Here is an 11,451-nt window from a genome sequence, read left to right on the forward strand (position 1 = left end):
CTGGTTTTCAGTCTGTGGCCCCCTTCAAATGTGCCAGGGCAGTCCAGGGGGCTATATGTCTTCTCTTGAGAATGTCTGAGTTAGATGCTACAGCTAATATTAAACATGGAAATCAAAGCCTAGGGGCATTTTTGCATGAGGATTTTACCTGAACTTGAGCATCCTGATTAAGCACATTCATTTCCTACAACCTCATTGACAGGTGTGTTGGTTGGCAACCTTCAGGTTGGCAACCTCGAAAGACTATGGTATAAGCCTACAGCACCCGGTATTCCCAGGCGGTCTCCCATCCAAGTACTAACCAGGCCTGACCCTGCTTAGCTTCCAAGATCAGATGAGATTGGGCATGTGCAGGGTAACAGTTGCCACAATCCCCATTAGTTTACTCAGTGAGTCACAGGATCCACATGGTAGAACCTTTTCCTTTCCCCTCCTTTTTATCCTAAAGTTCTTTGTAATGCCAGTCAATTGTTGTTTCTCTGCTTGCAGTGATCTGAAATTGCAAAGATACTTCCATACTGCAATAGATACAGCTTGCTTGGGGGAGACAGACTTTCTCTTCATTTACCTTTTCTGCTTCGGTTGTGCTCTGCCATATCTGATCATGTCCCTCTAAAAAAGAAAAAGAAAAAGAAGTATAATTGTTCCACAAGACTGTTCAACAAGAGTCCACATTTATGGTCATTGCACTGCTGCATCTCCGTAATGCATTGTCTCCTTTAATAAATATAACTACAGCATTTAAGCATAAGGATAATACACGAAAATACAGGAAGCCTCCATGTGAAAGACTAGTCACTAGTATATTAGAAGCTCCTTCTCACATTGCCGGTTTTGACTTAAATCCATGAACATCAGGCGAAGCTACTGTATATGAATCCCTAAGAAGCAATTCCTATAAACAGAAAGTAGATCCTACATTATTATTCAGTCGTTCCTAAAGGGCTATGAATGCGAAAGGGTCAATCAACTCAACAGGAGATGAAAATGTTCTTTATGCTTCTAGAATTGTGCTTTCATCTGTAGGGGCCGGAGAAACCAACATCTTTTTCATCAATTTGGCTTCTAATCATAGAGGTCAATGAATCTGACATATCATTAACTGTGTTTTGAAGAATATGTAGATTGTTCCCCAAAGGGTAATTTATCAATATTATGGCACTTTGGTCCTGAAAGAAACTTCATTAAGCAATTGTGTTTGTTCATGAGAAGAAGCTATCAAAACTGTTTATGTGACTAGTGGGTTGGAGAATCATAATGACTTTAAATAGCTGAAAAAACCCAAATTTGCTATTGCTGTACATAACCTAGAACCTACTTTGTAACAGGCTTTCCTAACAATTTGGGTTCAAAGAGACCCTTTGATGACCAGGCAGTCTATGGAAAAATAAGAAAAAATTGGGTTTCCCCTTCCCCACCATAGCATGCAGTGCTATGGGTTTGCAAATTCTGTTTAAGAGAAAACCAGATGTTAACCATGTTTAAATCATTACCAACATAACCCTTAATAAAGATTAAGGTCATACAGGAAAGGCTGGGAGATTGGTGGTGGGGAAATTAGCACCTAAGAGAGGAAGAGTTTGAGATAGGAAGAGAGGTGATTAAGGATGCAGTCCTACCCTGTGGTGGAACAGGCAAGCCAAGAGGTAAGGCACCCTTGCCCCTATGGGTCTCTTCAGACTTGCACCACCTCCTGGGGTGCCACAAGTCTGAGGAGAGCAAAGCGGATTCAAGCCGCCCCAAACTCCCCGGGAACAAGAGTTGGGATCCAGCATAACTGCTGGATCCCAGCCCCGCCTCCCACTCCCCACCCGCTCCCCCCTGGGGCTGCCCACTGCACACCCTCCCCCTGCCCAGGAACGCCTCCCTCCTGCCTCCTCCCTGCCCTCCCCAGTGACTTGCATCAGCCCAGCTGGGCCAACAAAAGCCTTACCGAGGAAGCTGGCACCCAGGCTTGTATCAGCCTCCACAGGCCAGTGCACCTCTGAACGCTGGCCCGGCTTCCTCCCAAGGAGGAGCAAACATTGCAACCCTCATGGGCTGGGGTGAAGGACTTGTGCTGGCCCATGGGTGGCTCTGGATTGCGCCCTAAGTTGCAGACCACTTTCACTTTGTTAAATATAGTCTGTATTAAACAGGTCTGTGTGGATCCATACTGCGGGATCAGGTCTGGAAAGTGTAGCAGCTGTCATTGCCAGCAAACCTGCGCCCTTCCTGAACCTGATCTGTCATTACTCTGCCCCTATTTCATCTCTCTCCAACCCCATTCCGCCCTCCCCTGCCCCTGTTCCACCCTCTCCAACCCTGTCCCCCATCTTTGCCATCCTATCGGCCTCAGCAGTCCCAAGGCAATCCTGCGAGGCATGGTGACTCTATGCACCGGAGCATCTTTCATGACAGCTTCTGGTGGCTGGCCCAAGTAGGATTGAGCCAAAAGTCAACTATATATATTTTTTATCACCTTGAAGTCATTAAAATCATGATCTTGGTGTTGGAAAGGCAACAGCCCATGAGCTTATCCTATGATCAGCAAGTCTGTTACATATTGGCCTCCACCAGTAGGGGGATCTGGTCCTTAGTTTAAGGGCTTGTGGCTTGCACACTCCTAGACCACTCCAAACACCACTCCTTTGGCTGGTCTTCTTGTAAATGGATTCTTTTCCTGCAGTGTTGTCCCACCTCTGTAACAATAGTTGTAGTTCTTTACTTTGTTACATGGAGGCTGCAATCCTAACCACACTTCCCTGCGAGTAAGCCCTATTGAACAATATAGGACTTAATTCTGAGTAGACCTGGTTAGGATTGTGCCCTAAAGCTCTAAACAAAAGCCAGTTTGCTGCTTGTGGGACTGCTTCAATTCCTCATCTCTGCTAACACTGTGAACCAGTTACCTACAGATTTAGATTTCAGTGTTTTTTTGGTCCCAATAAAGTAATAGGCATCAGATCAAATATAATCTGTTTTCTTTGCCTTTACTGGTTTAGGGACTGGGTTTAATCTATATCTTTTATCAAAATAAAGTGAATAATCAGTGCATCTGCCCCTCAATTAATGTCTAGATGCTTTCTGTTTCCCTGAATCATTCTCTCACATAACTAGCGGAAAAGACTGCTACCCTAACATGTGCTTCTCTTTAATGAGTAGTTGTGCAATAAGACACAGTGTATAACAAACAGATAGCAGTTCCAGCAATGTTCAACTATAAACATGTATCAAGTTGCCAAATAGCTTCTGTCCCCATGAAAACTGTCATTTGGAATACGAGAGCCAAAACACCTGGCTCACACAAACTGTTGGGCTTAATCCCATAAGTTGTACTACCACATCCAAAATAGTGTTTGGCATTGCATTTGCTTGCAAGGAAACAGACCTCAGTGGGGGAGGGGGAAACAGAGGTCTGGCACCAGCTTGCATAGCAATGCAGAGCAGAAGGAGTTAAAGCAATAACATAGTGTGTGAAGTATTACAGTTCCCTCAACACTATGCGCTGGGAGAAATAAAGAAAGAGAATTAACCATAATTAAGTGCTGTCTTTTACTCTCTGTTTAGCGCTCTGTTTCATTTTGCATGTCTAACTGTAAAAGGATTCCCTTTATTGCTCTGTCTTACCTCCTTTATGCCCTCACTCTGTAATTAGGCCATTGAGGGCATCTTGGACCACTCAGGGTGAGCTAAAATTGCAGATTGTTTTTTATCGGCAACTTGTTCAGGGGCAGCACTGCAGATTGGACGCCATGTTGCTCGATAGGTAAAAGTGACATACTGCGATATTTTCTGTACTCTTGGTGGAGCCTCCATGCAATACGTTTACCCTGAATGATCTGCAATCACAGCTTAATGAAAAAGCAAATAGATGACTTGCCACACACTGTTGTGTGGACCAGTCTTTCATCCAGTGTATTTGATCTTATGCTTGAGCATCATTAATTGTGCTCAATACAAGCACAAGTGTGAGTAGGTGTGTATTTGTACATCTTTCTGTCTGCCCATTTATTTGCCTGATCTGCCTATCGGAGACTTCCTTTGTAATGCTTAGACACAATGTTAAGATATCGCAGAATTGATAAAGGCATTAAATGAAACTACAGGATATCCCACATTATCCACTGGAGTTCCGTTCCAGGACCCCCCATGGATAAGGAAACCCACGGATGGTGGAGTCGTCTGCATCTTTCACATCTGGAAGATATTCTGAGGGCTAAGGAGACAACAAGTTTCCTCTGTGGCCATCTGAAAGCCTTTTAAGGCCTTTAAATGCCACTTCCAATTTTCCCAAAAACCAGAAGGGATCTTCTAAGGCCTCCCAAAGGTCTCAGAACACCCTCCAGAGCATAGCTTCACGTGGGGCCGTCCCCACAGGTTTAGACCTGTGGATAGTGAAATTCATGGGTTCTGAATCTGATACAGAGGGCCCACTGTATTATATCTCAAGATATGAAAAAAGCACTGAGTGAAAACATGCTCCTACCCCATGCCACACATTCTGAGCACCTTTAACAGAACTCTGACCAGGTTTGTAATCAGGGGATCATGGGATGGGGAGAGCAGAGCTCCAGGACTTTTCCTACTGCAGGAGCAGAAGTATTATCAGCAGGAGCACTAAGCTGCTCTCTTTAAAACTATATTCAAAAGACCTTAGCCAAGGAAATAAAAACATCAGGTTCAGAAGGCGGCAAACTGAGAAACCTGCCTAGGGGTCTTATGTTAATATCTAGGCCTGCATCTTTCTCAAGAGCTACCTGAGAGACAGTATGCAGTTCATGTTAAATTAAGGGTGCAATCCTAACTTGCGCTGGAACAGGCAAGCCAGGAAGCTTGCACTGTTTCCAGCGCAGGATTGTGGCCAGCAGTGGCTTAGCCAGAGGCCAGGGGAAACTTTTCCCCTTACCCCTGGGTAAGGGCTGCAGGCACCTATGTGTCTCCTCGGACTTGTGCCACCTCCTGAGGTGGAACAAGTCTGAGGAGAGCGGAGTGGCTTGAAGCCGCTCCATTCTCCCTGGGAACAGGGGCTGGGATCTGACATAACAGCCGGATCCCAGCCCCGCCTCTCGCTCCCTGCCTGCCCACCCCCGGGGCTGCCCATTGTCCTCCCTCCCCCGCCCAGGAACACCTCCCTCCCTCCTCCTCCCTGCCCCCCCACGCCTACCTTTTTTGCTTGCGTCAGCCCTGCGGGGCTGACACAAGCACCAGAGGGGAAGTCAGCGCGGAGGCATCTGTCAGATTCTCAGAGCGCCGGCCTGGCTTCCCCTTAAGGAGGTGCAAACGTGCTTTAGGCATGTTTGTGACCCTCCCAGGCCGGCCCAAGGGACTTGGGCCAGCGCAAGTCAGAGTTAGGATTGTGCCCTAAGGCTGCAATCCTTCACAAACGTACATGAGAGTAAGTCCCATTGAACTCAGTGGGATTTACTGCTGAGTAGACACACATAGGCTTGCACTTCCTGGCTACAATTATAGTAGAATTTATTTCTTAATAAATATGCATATACTAGCATTAATATTCTGTTTATATTTAGCTGAGATGTTTTTTCATTCCATTTTTCAATATTTCTACATTTCTTTTAAACTATTGTAATCCACTCTAAGAGTTACAATTCAATGAAGACATTCAAAGTTGATTTTGTCGTGATACAGATTTATTGTGGTATTGCTCTTTGGATGTGGTTATGGGATGGTGGTGTCATGACAAGCTCTTGTACTTAAAATGTACCACTACTAGTTCTGACTTCAGCATCAGGAAATGGCATAATGTTTGGACCATGCCCAACCAAAATACATGAAACCTTCAATATTTTGGCTATTGGGAAGAAGGGGCATCTAATAATGCTGGAAGTCCATTAAATCCAAATGCACCAAAATCAATGAAGATGAGCACAATGTATATGAGTAGTCTTTAATGAAGCAGAAAATGTATGTTTCTGAAAAGTCAAAGTCCTTTAAATCCAGGGTTCACTGTAACCACAGAGTGTTCCAAAGGAGAAATAGAATCTGAGCTGATAGTTGAAGGTATCAGTTAGAGAAGAATAAGGAGACTATATTCAGCCAGGATCCAATGAGAAAGAGTGAGCATGGAGACCCAAAGAGAACACTCTGAGATCTAGCATCACAAATTGGGTATAGCAGAAGGGTGACTCTTAAAAATCTAGGCAGAGTCTGAAGAACCACGGTTGCTGACTAATGCCACTACCATATGCCACCCCCCAATGGAGAAAAAGAAATAGCTACTTATCTCACCACCTTCTTGCACAATCCTCTTCATAAAACAGGAAGTACTAAGAGTTCCTAGCATACACCGGCCTTTCTCTTTTACTTAATGAGACACCAAGGAAGGAGCCAGATAAGTGTCTGCTTCACCTTTTTCATGCAGTACCTTCAATTTTAAATGGACCATATGAGGAAGGAGCAAGGAGGGAGGTAGTGAAGCATCCCAAATTTATTGCCCTCTTTCCCCCTGCCATCTGCTGCTGACAAAAGCCTTTTCAGGCTGCCTCATGGATGGCCTGCCAACCCTGAATCTAGGAATTAACATTGTTGATGTTGACGAGTTTTAGCAGCCATCTGATGGGTGGTGTCATCTCTCCCCATTGTCCTAAGCTCTATTTCAGTTGAATCTTCATCTCAGTCCCAGTGGTTTCTGTAGAATAAGTGTACACAATATTATATCCTATATTTTTTTATCATGGGTTTGCTCTATATCTAGTCTACGTTTCTTAGTTTTATTGCCACTTCAACCTTCACATTACTATTGTATTAACACTAACTCCAAAACAAGATTCTGAAGCATAAAACATATTATATCATCACCTTGTGAAACAGTTCTTAATTTAGAAGTATCCGAGATTCTTAGACGTCTTTATACAGTTTGAACTCCATGAGGAATAGTTCATCATATCTTAAGTCATTTTTTTCAGGACATTGCATGTTTTTGGAAAGAAGAAAAAAAACGGAAGAGGAAAGCACTGTCCATATATAGCAACAAGAAGAACATCTGGCAACACCACTGAAGCAGAGAACAGCTTTTGCTTTCTTCTGGCATAAAGAAACTTCTGGAAACTTTACAAAGGGGGAACAAGTCTGTAAGAAATTAAGTCAAGACAGCTGGCATTGACCAAGGGACTGATCTTGGCTGCAAAGCCAGTTCACTATGGTAAATGAAAAGTCATTCTCAATGGCCTCTCCCTCATTAAATAAAGTCATAAATGAAAAGGTTTCTCTTGTTATCATTTGTCATTACAAAAGAAGCTTGAGATTCTTGAAGGGAAAAAAGACAATGATTCATCAGCTGTGAGACCTTTTAGCTAAGGTAGCACAGTCTGAATTGTCAACCACAAAGACCCTGGTTGAAATCCTGCAGGTGCCATGATTTGTGGAAAGTTACCATCTCATGGTCTCACCTCCTTCCCAGAAAAGGGGGAAAATAATCCCAACCAACCTTGTAGAGCAGCTGTAAGTTATATATCTTGGACATGCCATACAGTTCAAAGATTGTCCCCAAAGTCCAAAATATAAATACTTTTACAAGTTTTATAACAAAAAATACATTTTTCTTCTTAAGACAACCCTGCAAGATGGGTCTTAATGGTTTCTGACATGGCAGTTATGCCTTCTCAACGTTTGTCGTCCCCCCCCGTACCACTTCACATGGTCCACCTACTGAAGGTATCACTGGAGAAACCTAGCAATGTTGTTATTGCCAGTTACTTCTGGATTGGGAGGCAAGATACAATGTGACAAACACCAGTAAGAAGCTCAGGGTAGATGGGAGGGCTTTCTCGAGCGCATGAAAAGCATATGCGGGAGCTCTTCCCACCACACTGAACCTCCTACTGCTACTTTTTGTGCTGCATTGCTGGTCTTACATAAGAACATAAGAACATAAGAACAGCCCCACTGGATCAGGCCATAGGCCCATCTAGTCCAGCTTCCTGTATCTCACAGCGGCCCACCAAATGCCCCAGGGAGCACACCAGATAACAAGAGACCTCATCCTGGTGCCCTCCCCTACATCTGGCAGTCTGACTTAACCCATTCCTAAAATCAGGAGGTTGCGCATACACATCATGGCTTGTACCCCATAATGGATTTTTCCTCCAGAAACTCGTCCAATCCCCTTTTAAAGGCGTCTAGGCTAGACGCCAGCACCACATCCTGTGGCAAGGAGTTCCACAGACCGACCACGTGCTGAGTAAAGAAATATTTTCTTTTGTCTGTCCTAACTCTCCCAACACTCAATTTTAGTGGATGTCCCCTGGTTCTGGTATTATGTGAGAGTGTAAAGAGTATCTCCCTATCCACTCTGTCCATCCCCTGCATAATTTTGTATGTCTCAATCATGTCCCCCCTCAAGCGTCTCTTTTCTAGGCTGAAGAGGCCCAAACGCCATAGCCTTTCCTCATAAGGAAGGTGCCCCAGCCCCGTAATCATCTTAGTCGCTCTCTTTTGCACCTTTTCCATTTCCACTATGTCTTTTTTGAGATGCGGTGACCAGAACTGGACACAATACTCCAGGTGTGGCCTTACCATCGATTTGTACAACGGCATTATAATACTAGCCGTTTTGTTCTCAATACCCTTCCTAATGATCCCAAGCATAGAATTGGCCTTCTTCACTGCCGCCGCACATTGGGTCGACACTTTCATCGACCTGTCCACCACCACCCCAAGATCTCTCTCCTGATCTGTCTCAGACAGCTCAGAACCCATCAGCCTATATCTAAAGTTTTGATTTTTTGCCCCAATGTGCATGACTTTACACTTACTGACATTGAAGCGCATCTGCCATTTTGCTGCCCATTCTGCCAGTCTGGAGAGATCCTTCTGGAGCTCCTCACAATCACTTCTGGTCTTCACCACTCGGAAAAGTTTGGTGTCGTCTGCAAACTTAGCCACTTCACTGCTCAACCCTGTCTCCAGGTCATTTATGAAGAGGTTGAAAAGCACCGGTTCCAGGACAGATCCTTGGGGCACACCGCTTTTCACCTCTCTCCATTTTGAAAATTGCCCATTGACACCCACTCTCTGCTTCCTGGCCTCCAACCAGTTCTCAATCCACGAGAGGACCTGTCCTCTAATTCCCTGACTGTGGAGTTTTTTCAGTAGCCTTTGGTGAGGGACCGTGTCAAACGCCTTCTGAAAGTCCAGATATATAATGTCCACGGGTTCTCCCGCATCCACATGCCTGTTGACCTTTTCAAAGAATTCTATAAGGTTTGTGAGGCAAGACTTACCCTTACAGAAGCCATGCTGACTCTCCCTCAGCAAGGCCTGTTCGTCTATGTGTTTTGAGATCCTATCTTTGATGAGGCATTCCACCATCTTACCCGGTATGGATGTTAGGCTGACCGGCCTATAGTTTCCCGGGTCCCCCCTCTTTCCCTTTTTAAAAATAGGCGTGACATTTGCTATCCTCCAATCTTCTGGCACCGTGGCCGTTTTGAGGGACAAGTTGCATACCTTAGTCAAGAGATCTGCAACTTCATTCTTCAATTCCTTAATAACCCTTGGGTGGATGCCATCAGGGCCTGGTGACTTATTGATCTTTAATTTATCTGAGGTCTGAAACATCTTCTCTTTTAACCTCTATCTGACTTAACTCCTCGGTTAGGAGGGGCCGTTCGGGCAGCAGTATCTGCCTGAGGTCTTCTGCCATGAAGACAGATGCAAAGAACTCATTTAATTTCTCTGCCATCTCTAAGTCTCCTTTTATCTCCCCTTTCCCTCCCTCTTCCCTCACTCACCATCCAGAGGGCCAACCCCTTCTCTGGCGGGTTTCCTGCTTCTAACATATTTGAAGAAGCTTTTATTATTCCCCTTAATGTTGCTGGCCATGCGTTCCTCATAGTCTCGCTTGGCCTCCCATATCACCTTCTTACATTTCTTTTGCCACAGTTTATGTTCCTTTTTATTCTCCTCATTAGGGCAAGACTTCCATTTACGGAAGGAAGCTTCCTTGCCCTTCACAGCCTCTCTAACTTGGCTGGTTAGCCATGTGGGCACCCTCCTGGATTTAGTGGAACCCTTCTTTCTTTGCGGTATACACCTCTGCTGGGCCTCTATTACTGTTGTTTTAAGCAGCCTCCATGCACTCTGGAGAGATTGGACTCTTTTTACCCTCCCTTTCAACCTCCTTCTAACCAGCCTCCTCATTTGAGGGAAGTCCGCCCGTCGGAAGTCAAGGGTTTTTGTTAGAGATTTGCCTGGTATTCTTCCCCCAGCGTGCGCGTCAAAACGGATCGCAGCATGATCACTGTTCCCCAATGGCTCAGTAAAGTTTACATCTCTAACCAGGTCCTGCGTACCGCACAATATTAAATCCAGAGTCACCTGTCCTCTGGTGGGCTCCGTGACTAGCTGATCTAAGCCACAGTCATTTAGCACGTCAAGAAATCCAGTTTCCTTATCGTGACCAGAACACAAATTGACCCAGTCAATATGAGGATAATTGAAGTCCCCCATGATTACAACCCTGTCCCTCCTTGTCACCTCCCTGATCTGTTTCCTCATTTCAAAGTCCCCATCCGATTTCTGGTCTGGAGGACGATAGCACACCCCCAGTATTACATCGCTGCACAAGCCTGGTAATTTAACCCACAGAGATTCTACGGTGGAGTCGGACCCACCTTCAATCTCTACTTTGCTGGATTCTATCCCTTCCTTAACATAAACGGCCACCCCACCTCCAAACCGCCCCTGCCTGTCCCTCCTGTAGAGTTTATAGCCCGGGATTGCGGTATCCCACTGATTCTCCGCATTCCACCAGTTTTCCGTTATGCCCACTATATCAATATTTTCCCTTGTCACCAGACATTCCAGTTCTCCCACCTTTGCTCGTAGACTTCGGGCATTCGCATAAAAGCATTTATACACGGAATGCCCCAGGATGGGCTGCTTATTCGCTCCTTTGTCCCTGCATCCTGTCATTGTGCCAAACCGTCTATCACATCCCATCACCCTACCTTTCCCAATTTCTTCTCCTACCCTGCCTTTGTCTTGTTGTTCTCTAACCTCCCCATCCTCATCCCATAGGGATGAGGAGTCCCGAACCGGATGCCCCTCGGCTCCTGTCGGCCTTCCCCCAGGGATCAGTTTAAAAGCTGCTCTGCCACCTTTTTAATGTTATGCGCCAGCAGTCTGGTTCCATTCTGGTTCAAATGGAGCCTGTCCCTCTTGTACAGGCCCCACTTGTCCCAAAACGTTCCCCAGTGCCAAACGAATCTAAACCCCTCCTCCCTACACCACCGTCTCATCCACGCATTGAGACCCCTGATCTCCGCCTGCCTAGCTGGCCCTGCGCGTGGAACAGGTAGCACTTCAGAGAACGCTACCTTTGAGGTCCTGGCTTTCAGCTTCCTGCCTAAAAGCCTAAATTTGGCCTCCTTACTACCTGAATGTATCAGCGGACACCACCTCAAGTACCACTGGTGATACAAGTACCACTGGTTGAGAAACATTGGC

General features: G+C 45.5%; 1 pseudogene; it reads right to left on the reverse strand.

The window, feature by feature from the left end:
- Nucleotides 1–253: 253 nt before the first annotated feature.
- LOC136638226 (5S ribosomal RNA) lies at nucleotides 254–373 on the reverse strand (annotated as a pseudogene).
- Between the last annotated feature and the right edge of the window lie 11,078 nt (nucleotides 374–11,451).

Source organism: Tiliqua scincoides, chromosome 1 (assembly GCF_035046505.1).
Source record: "Tiliqua scincoides isolate rTilSci1 chromosome 1, rTilSci1.hap2, whole genome shotgun sequence".
Classification (NCBI taxonomy): domain Eukaryota; kingdom Metazoa; phylum Chordata; class Lepidosauria; order Squamata; family Scincidae; genus Tiliqua; species Tiliqua scincoides.